Source organism: Chenopodium album, chromosome 7 (assembly GCF_948465745.1).
Source record: "Chenopodium album chromosome 7, dcCheAlbu1.1, whole genome shotgun sequence".
Taxonomy (NCBI): domain Eukaryota; kingdom Viridiplantae; phylum Streptophyta; class Magnoliopsida; order Caryophyllales; family Amaranthaceae; genus Chenopodium; species Chenopodium album.
This window is the reverse complement of record NC_137840.1, coordinates 10,677,127-10,686,295: the sequence shown is the minus strand read 5'-3', so window position 1 is coordinate 10,686,295 and position 9,169 is coordinate 10,677,127.

Genomic DNA, 9,169 nt, shown 5'->3' with positions numbered 1-9,169 from the left:
CTTAGTAAGGCTGCAATTTATCTCCCCCGATCATGCTTTTCACATGGAAAGCTGTACGTTGCACTTTCGCGGGCTCAACAGGCAGCTAATGTTAGTGTAGTCACTGAACCACATGATGATCAACAACATTCTAGCCAGGTTAAAAATGTCATATCTTATGACATATTCTCATAATGGCTGGGATTGTATAGCCACATCAGCAGGTAATGCATAATATATCCTCTATTGTGTCCTAATTATAGTATTTATGCCCTTTATTATATACTATATAGTACGTAGATACAACAATTAATAACAGAATCTTTACTGATATGATAGGAGAATCATTCAAGGCTACCTGGTTTATGTGTTTTGGCATTATTCACCACTTTATAAAACTTCAGATTCAATTGATATATGAATTTCAGGTATAAATGAATCATTCATATAAAGAATTCAGGGGAATTTTTCTGACATATTCTATTTTGCACTTTCGGCTCCCATTATAGTGACATACTTAGATTGCTTGCACTTAGTCAGCTATATAATCAGGCAATCAGGCACTGACTCCTTATATTTTACCATACTACTGGTATTTATTCCCTTTGCCAACATTCATTATGTTATAAGTCTAATCATTCCCATCCTAAGCCCTGTCTGATACACTACCATACTATTTGTAGCCTGGTTTTTTTTTTATATATATTTTTTTCCTTTTTTACCTTTAAAAAAGAAACATTTTCCTACAATGTGCTATCATATAGTCATGCTTAAAAGAGGGTATGCTACTAATCTTATTATAGTTTCAGAGTTAAGTGAGGGAAAAAAAATACACTATTTTTCTTTTTGGCCAAATTTCTTAGATTCATTTACAGCTTTGCAGTAATGTATTTCTCAAGCTAGAGTGTTTATCCAAATTGTAGTGTTACAACAAGAAGTTGATGATTCTGAAATTAATCAAGCTGGACTATTTTTCTAACTTGCAGTGGCACAGCAACCAATTTACAATTCTAGAATGGCAAAACAAGATGATCTTTTGTTCTTATGTAATAGCAAACAACTTGCTGAAAAAAATTAAGAGTGGCTGTTTGTAATAGATAAATGTACACACATATGTGTCTGTTTTAAGACATTCATATTATAAGTGCATAGCTATTACTTTAGTATAGCAATGACAATATTGGTTTGTTCTAACCATGCTACATGTCTCACCTAATAATGTTGTGACAGAGTTTCTAAGTGGTATGCTCACATTAGGCTACATGGTTTTCAAAGAAATAAAAAAGAGAAAAATTTCACTGGAATGCATCTACTAACAAACATCTATAAGATTTTCTTAAAAGACGATATAAGTGAATGAGAGTAAATTAAGGGAAATCACTTGACTATGAACTTTTAAGGTACCCTTGAACAAATAAAAATACAATTTGGTTAATTGTAATAAAATTTAATAAAAATGACTTTATCAAGTTTCTGGTCATGTACAAACATAGTTTAAAATTTTCGATTGTGTTTGTATAGTCCGATAAAGATATATCAATTTTTACGATAAACTAATAACATGAAGTACGTGTAAATGATTAGCATAAATTTTATACATTTAAACATGGTAAATTTTAAATTAAGGGCAACTAGAATTATAAATCGAGATTTACTAATTAACGTATGCTTATAACGAGTTGTGTATTTTTAAACGCAACACATAAACAATATAGATTACATGTAACTTACTCTAAAATATAATTTTTGGATGTAAATAGCCTAAAGAAAATATATAGAAGTACATAGTAAAATATTAAGCTAAAGTACATACTACTCATTCATAGAGTATCATATTAGTCACTCTAGGAGTATGGAATGCTGATTTTAAGCAAAAAAAATACAGCAGGCTACTATTTACCTACACAGTAACTTTGAATACAATTATCTTTGCTAAGCTTCCTCTAGATTCCAGCCTCTATAAATTCATTGCTACAATTGGGCTCATATTAACATCATAAGCTAGAGTAATAATCTAATCTAAAAAAAAAAAAGAGGTAAAAAGAAGGAACTCAGTAGTATAATCAATTGTCCAACACCAACGTTCCTGTCATATTCTTTGCCTCTGTTTGCTGTCAGGTATGAAGACTGTATTTACTTTTCAATTTCCTTGTTTGAAATTCATAGTCAAATTGAGAATTAAATGTTATGCTAACTAAATATCAATCTACACATTTATAAACATGATAGCATTTATTTTAGAACACTAGATACTATAGGTAGGAAAAAGGCATTTTTTTGTCAGAACACAAGCTGTTTATGTGATTTCATTGTTAATATTGCCTATGCTTTAACCGAAAATGTTATCGTTACTTATCAATTGGAATTCCAAATTTACATGCACCATGTATTTAGACAATAATTAGTTTATTACAAAACCCTAAAATTCTAAAATTTGCAATAGAAAATTAGTTCTGTATTAATATGGAAAATGGTAGTATATAGGATGAATTAATTTAGATATATGTAAATTGATTTACCATGATACTACAAATACCTTTATAATTAAAATTTGAATATATTAAATTCATGTCTTTACCCATTAGCACTGATCTAATTATTGTGATGACCAGGCTGGGTTTTTCCATGAATTACTGGCTTAATTGTTGTATTATGCTTGCCGAATTGAATTGAGTTACTAATTATTTAAGTACAAATGGTCAGTGTGTTGAAATAGCATTGCCTATGAAACATATTATTATCAATTTGTCCACCATTTCTGTGTTACTTTCAAAATGAATAATGCTAAGCTCCTCTTTGTCATTATTAAAAAGCAAGAAAAATTTTAAAGGCTATATTATTTTAAGAACCTAGGAGTTAGGTTTTATAATCAATGTATTAAATTGCTTTCCTGTAGAGTAGATACAATAATAACCAGAAACAAAGGGGGGGGGGGGGGAGATGTTTATAGCTAATTATTATAAACAAATCAACTTTTGTGTAAAATATGAGCATTATTACTGTCAGAATTGCTAAGAAATCCAATTTCTCTAATTATTAACACGGATTAATCTTTCTGGTAAATATTGCTAATGTCGTCAATTCTTGTATACAATTTTATCTTGTAACGACTGAAGCTGGTTCTTATTCTGTAGTAATCTCTATACCAAATGCATTTTTACTTAGCTATTACTAATCCTTATGTAGAGTTGTAAAAAAGTTTTGTTTCTTTCAATTTGTTATGCCTAATTAGTCTTTTTGAAATAACCAATTCTGTTATGGCACCGCAACAAAGGTTTCTTAATGAACTTGATGCAACAAGTAAATCGTATAAAGTAAAGGTCAATATTGCTGAAAAAGGTCGGCCACAAAAATCTGAAAAAAAGATCATATACCAATATATAATAATACAGGATGACAAGGTATATTCTAAACATGTCATATGCAAATGCAAATAATGTTTTCTATAAATCATTATGTGTAGATATATGATTTCATATTATTATAGTGTTTTATGTAATATAATAGAAAAATTGCATGAAGCTCACGCTCTTTGGTGATCAAGTTGAAGCATATGAAAATGTGATTCTGTTTAGAGGCAATTACGACATTGCAAATGCCTTGAACAGACCGCTTGATCCACAATATAGGCAGAAAGAATCAGATCTTCCATTTCAGATGGTACTAGGAAGTAGAACTGTCATCCAATCCTTAGATCCTGAAGGAGACATAATCTTTCCAAAGTACCAATCGCTTGCTTCTATTCCAAGAGTTGCTAATGATGATGCTGGACATGGTATTCGACAAATTTCAGCTGCTTTTTCAATCCATATATATATACACATATATATATATATACATATATATATATATATACATATATATATATATATACATATATATATATATATACATATATATATATATATATATATACATATATATATATATATATATATATATACATATATATATATATATATACTCTTTGTTGTAGATATACTTGTTATTGTGCTGTATGTAGCAAGAGAACCAAGGAAGATTGTTACAACTTTGAATAAGGAGTCTTCTGTACGCGACTTAATGGTGATAGATCATAGGCAATTGCATCTACTATTTAGATAAATAACAGTGAATATTTCACAGTCACTTATCCTAATATTCATCATTGATCAGCCAGTGAAAGTCTGTACATGGAATGATTTGTCTGGACCAGAACGTGAAACACTGGTATCGGACAGTGACCTCTTCAAGGTTATAGGAATAACAGCCCTACGTCCTATCACTTGCAAAGGTAAGTCATAATATAGCTTGCAATGTTCTTGCCTTAACAGCCTTAATTTAGACACTATCAATGACATGATATGCACTTAATAATATCTCAAAATTACAAGCTTTCAGATTGAGTCAACCATGTCTACTGAGATAATCAGAGATCCTGGAGGTGAAAAAGCATCTGCATTGGCCGAGTGGTATACCAATTCAGACCTTTTTAGATTCAAAATTTTATTTAAAATCTTATAATGATGTTTTCAATAATAAGTATCACACGTTTTAATAATAGGGCAAGGAAACATCGATGTGTGTTAATTGATCAGCAAAATAGAGTTACAGCTGCGTGGAATCCACCTACTGAAAGAGTTTTAACAACCATAGATCGCATCAGAACAAAGAAGGTATACATATTATTGTTCTTGTAAAATCATTTGATTTTACACTGTCAATGTAATAGAGGCTTTAGATTAGATTGCATGTCATAGCTAACCTTGAACTAGAATATTTGAATTACACATTAACACTTTTAAATTGGAAATCATGTATTGACAAAAATCATTTTCATTGGATAATCAGCATGTTTATGTATTCCTTGTGGTTTCCATAATGTAAACATTCTCTGCATTTAAACACTTTGAATTTCATAAGAAACTAGGACATGTGCACACAATAATGTAATCACTTATATCATAATGTAGGCAACAACAACCCTTCCACAAGAAATCTGAGAGTTGTAGCACCAGATCTTGCATTTGAAAGGCTTAGGGCATACATTGGATGTTCTCACTGTGGGAAGTGCACACACTTGATTGTTGGGGAAAGTTTTAACTGCATAACATGTGGACGAAATGAAGTATCTGCCACATACTGGTAAAAAAAAAAAGGGAGACCTTCACTACTAAACTATTATAATGTTAAGCTTCTATAACCATAGCAACCATGCACTAACTTATAAATTCTTGCAGGGCAACAATCACTTTCAATGTCTCAGATGGAATGGGGACCCTGCAGCTTACTGCATTTACTGAAAACTGCGTTCCATTACTTAGAGTGTCAGCTGAGGATCTTTATCAGATAAAGATACTGGTAAATAATTAACCACTTCTGAATCCTGCTAGCATATGCAATTCTTTTCGAGACTAAGGCAACACTATTTCTATTACAAGAAGAAACCGACAGGTTTAGAGAAATTGCATCGAAACTAGCAACAACTTACTTTCTTATCAAGATTGGCCCTACTACTGCTTTGGAGCAGAATAAGGTTCTCCACTGGGGTCTGAAAGGTGTTGTAATGGAAGACACCAACACAGATGCTGGTGCAGGAAGCAGCTCCACAGCCAACCCTGGTACACTTGCAGCTAATGTTGCTGCAACTACAACCAAAGTTGCAAGACCAACAGGTGATGCTGCACATGCTCATACTGACACAAGTGCTACCAATAAATCAATTGATGCAGAAGTTTTAAGCAAAACCATCAATCTCAGAGTGGAGACTCTGGACACAAAAGAAAGAGGTCTGATGTTGACAATGAAACTGACATTACCACACCAGCAAAGGATATCATTGAAACACAAGAGAAAATTCCAATCCCCATCAAACCTGAGGAAGCAGAACAAATTGCTCGTGTTGTTCTTAAAGGGAAAGCTGTTAGCATCCAGGGAGAAGCAAGTGTTGCAGAAAAGCACAAGTCATTAAGCAGGAAAAGCAGACCATGCGTCGAGCCCTCGTCTTTCAAGATGATGAGTCTGATGAAGACATGTAAGAAGCAATAAACCATATATATGGAAGATCAGTTGGGTAACAGCTTCATCTATTAAATGTTTCCTAATACATCTACTCATTGCGGCTAGGCTTCAAGGTTAAAATTTTTGGGTCATGTTACTACCATCTTAGAACGGCTATGCTTTAGTGTTTATATCTTTTGCATCCTATGGCTTACATCAGAAGTAGGTACTCCTAAACTACTTCTTAGTAGATAGTGCAATCTCAGCTAAACGAGTATGCATTATCATTAAGCCATTTGGACAAATGTGGTTTTGAATAGGAACAAGTTCCATCACAGTACATGTTCCTATGTAACACCACTTTTTATGCATTGTAAAATTAGAGAGTTGGTGTAATTAGTTAGCTTTTGCAGCTTGGTTACTAGGTAAACTTCAACAATTAATCATGCATTATGTACTTATGAAGAAACCAACTACTACTACTGCAATATTGTAGCCATATAAATTCAGGCTTTTTATGTAAATATAATGCAAAATATTATTATGGTTAGTTAAAACTTCAAGTTTTTTTCTTCTTTGTTGTTCGTAATTATTATTGTTAGTTTATTCTTAGTCATATTGAAGATTATGATATGCTGTTCATAATTTATTACTATTGAAATCAATTACTTTGATATGCTGTTCAGAATTTCCCTACATTATATTATGAGTAATCTTGCTATTATAATTTTAATATCATAAATCTATTTTCATAGTCATATTAAGAGTTCTGTTTAACTCAAGTTTTTAGTCATCTTTATATATTGATTGGTAACAAAAATTAGCTTTACCTTGATTTGACAATTTCTTCATTTGCTGACAACAACATAACTGCTTTTGTAAAAAAAAAAAAAAAAAAAAAAAAAAAAAAAAAAAAAAAAAAAAACAACAACAACAACATAACTAATATACAGAGTAGTTATTTGCAAGCTATAATTAGTGACTTTTATTTTAGTCTTGTGGTTAGTGTTAAATTCAATCTTATATTAGGGTACCTCAAAATATTGGAATTTATGTTATTTCAGCTTCCGCCTCTACTTTTATATTGTTTGATTGAGCTTTAAGAATCATCTTTATACAAACTTTAATTTTTTAAGATTGTTGATTATGCTTTATGACTTCAAATTTTTGTTTAGGTATATATTCAATTTTCAGCTCTTATTTTTTGTTGGAAGATCAAATTTACACTAAATTGGAAGATAATCTTTGACATAATAAACAAGAAATTTAAAGCAAGTAAAGAAATAGCATCAACATTTCAAAGTACATCATGCTTTCAGAATTTATTAGATAATATATTATTACAGCCTACTTACTTATTTACCTATTACATTTACAAAACACTGACCCCTAATAGACTTACCATAGACTATCATTCAAAAAAAACCCCCTAATAGCCTTTAAATCACTTAAGACTTGTAAAATTCATTCAAAAAACACCCCACCACCAACAAACAAAAAACACCAGTAATGTTTTACTCTCCACAACCAATTTTTAATCAGGAATTTTCATAGCAAACATGGAAGAGTCTTTGCTTGTTTCTTCATTTGCTTCATGATAATTTCCAGAGTCAGACTTTGCATCACTATCATCATCATCATCGTCGTCGTAGTCATAACTCTCTGACTCGAATGATGCATCTGACTCTACATCATTCTTTTCCTCACTACGAGTTTCGGAATCGGAATTCAGATCGCTTTCAGCATTCTCATCAGTCTCCTCATCTTCCTCCGTATCCTCTTCTTCTGAAGTATCCTCCTCCACCTCTTCTGACTCGTCTGCTTTTTACTCAGCAGCTTTTTCAGCCTCATTTTCTTCTTTAGCATCCTCCCCTTTCCCTTCTGTCTCACCTCCATCCTTCAGATTGTCTTGCATTTTGTCACTCTCTGAGTCAACAATGATGACTGGCCATTCTCCGCAGTCATCCCTTTCAACTCCTCTTTTTCTTTTCTTGCTTGATTCACCTTTTTCTTTTTTCCCTTTCTCCACTCTTGAAATTCCTTTTTCCAAAAATTCTAGGTGACTGTTCATCTTCTTCGTCATATTCGTCACATACACACGAAAGCTTGCAGCATTCTCTTCCTGAGATTTTGACTGATTGGATCTCCAAATTGGCGGTGCAAATACCCTTCCAGAAGTGGCGGTGCTGTGAGTGCTAGCCATTGTTGCACAGAAAGAAAATAGATATTTTTTAAGAAAAAAGGAAAGAAATAAAAGAGGATGAAAGGCAGACAAGAGAGGCAGAAGACAATTTATGGACCACGCAATCCAAGTACTTCAATTGATCAATCAAGTAGGAAATTCAACAATCATGACAAAATCTTTAGGAATATAGACCTTAAGACTTCCAAAGTACAACTTTAGAGTACGTGCGTTAAAAAATTCTGAAAATAGAAAATGGCTTTTCATAATCTTCCTTATACGCACAACATTTATACACACTTGTCAATCGTGTAAACAGTTTTATAATTTTACCGAGTTATCGGTTTTTAGACACGACTTACAAAAATTTAAATTTTTTAAAAAGATAATACTCAATTACTAAACCAAATTTTATTCAGTATTAGATAACCCGAAGACAAAATCGGACATAATCCTACTCGATAACCATTTACCTAATGATTGCGTCCCATATCATAGATACGTTCTGTATCAAAGATTCTAAAAATAAAAAATGGCTTCTCATTATCTTCCTTATATGCACAACATTTATACACACGTGTAAATCATGTAAACAGTTTTATAATTTTACTAAGTTAACAATTTTAAGACACGACTTACAAAAATTTAAAATTTTTAAAAAGATAATACTCAATTACTAAACCAAATTTTATTCGTTATTAAATAACCCGAAGACAAAATCGATCATAATCTAACCGAATAACCACTTCGCTAATGATTGCGTTCCATATCAATTCTAACACATTTCTTCTTACCAAATGTTTGTTAAATAACAACAACCACACCAATCTATTTTACCAAATACCGGGACTCCTTAATCCATATCCCTTGAAACCTTCGATTTATCTCAATCCGATACGTGTGGATTGGGCTATCGTGCGCATCGCGCGCGATGGCACAACTAGTATATGTAAGTATAAGGTAGGAGACACGCATATTGTGTATGCAAATAAATCTACAACAACTTTTGTGTGTGGATGGTATTATGTA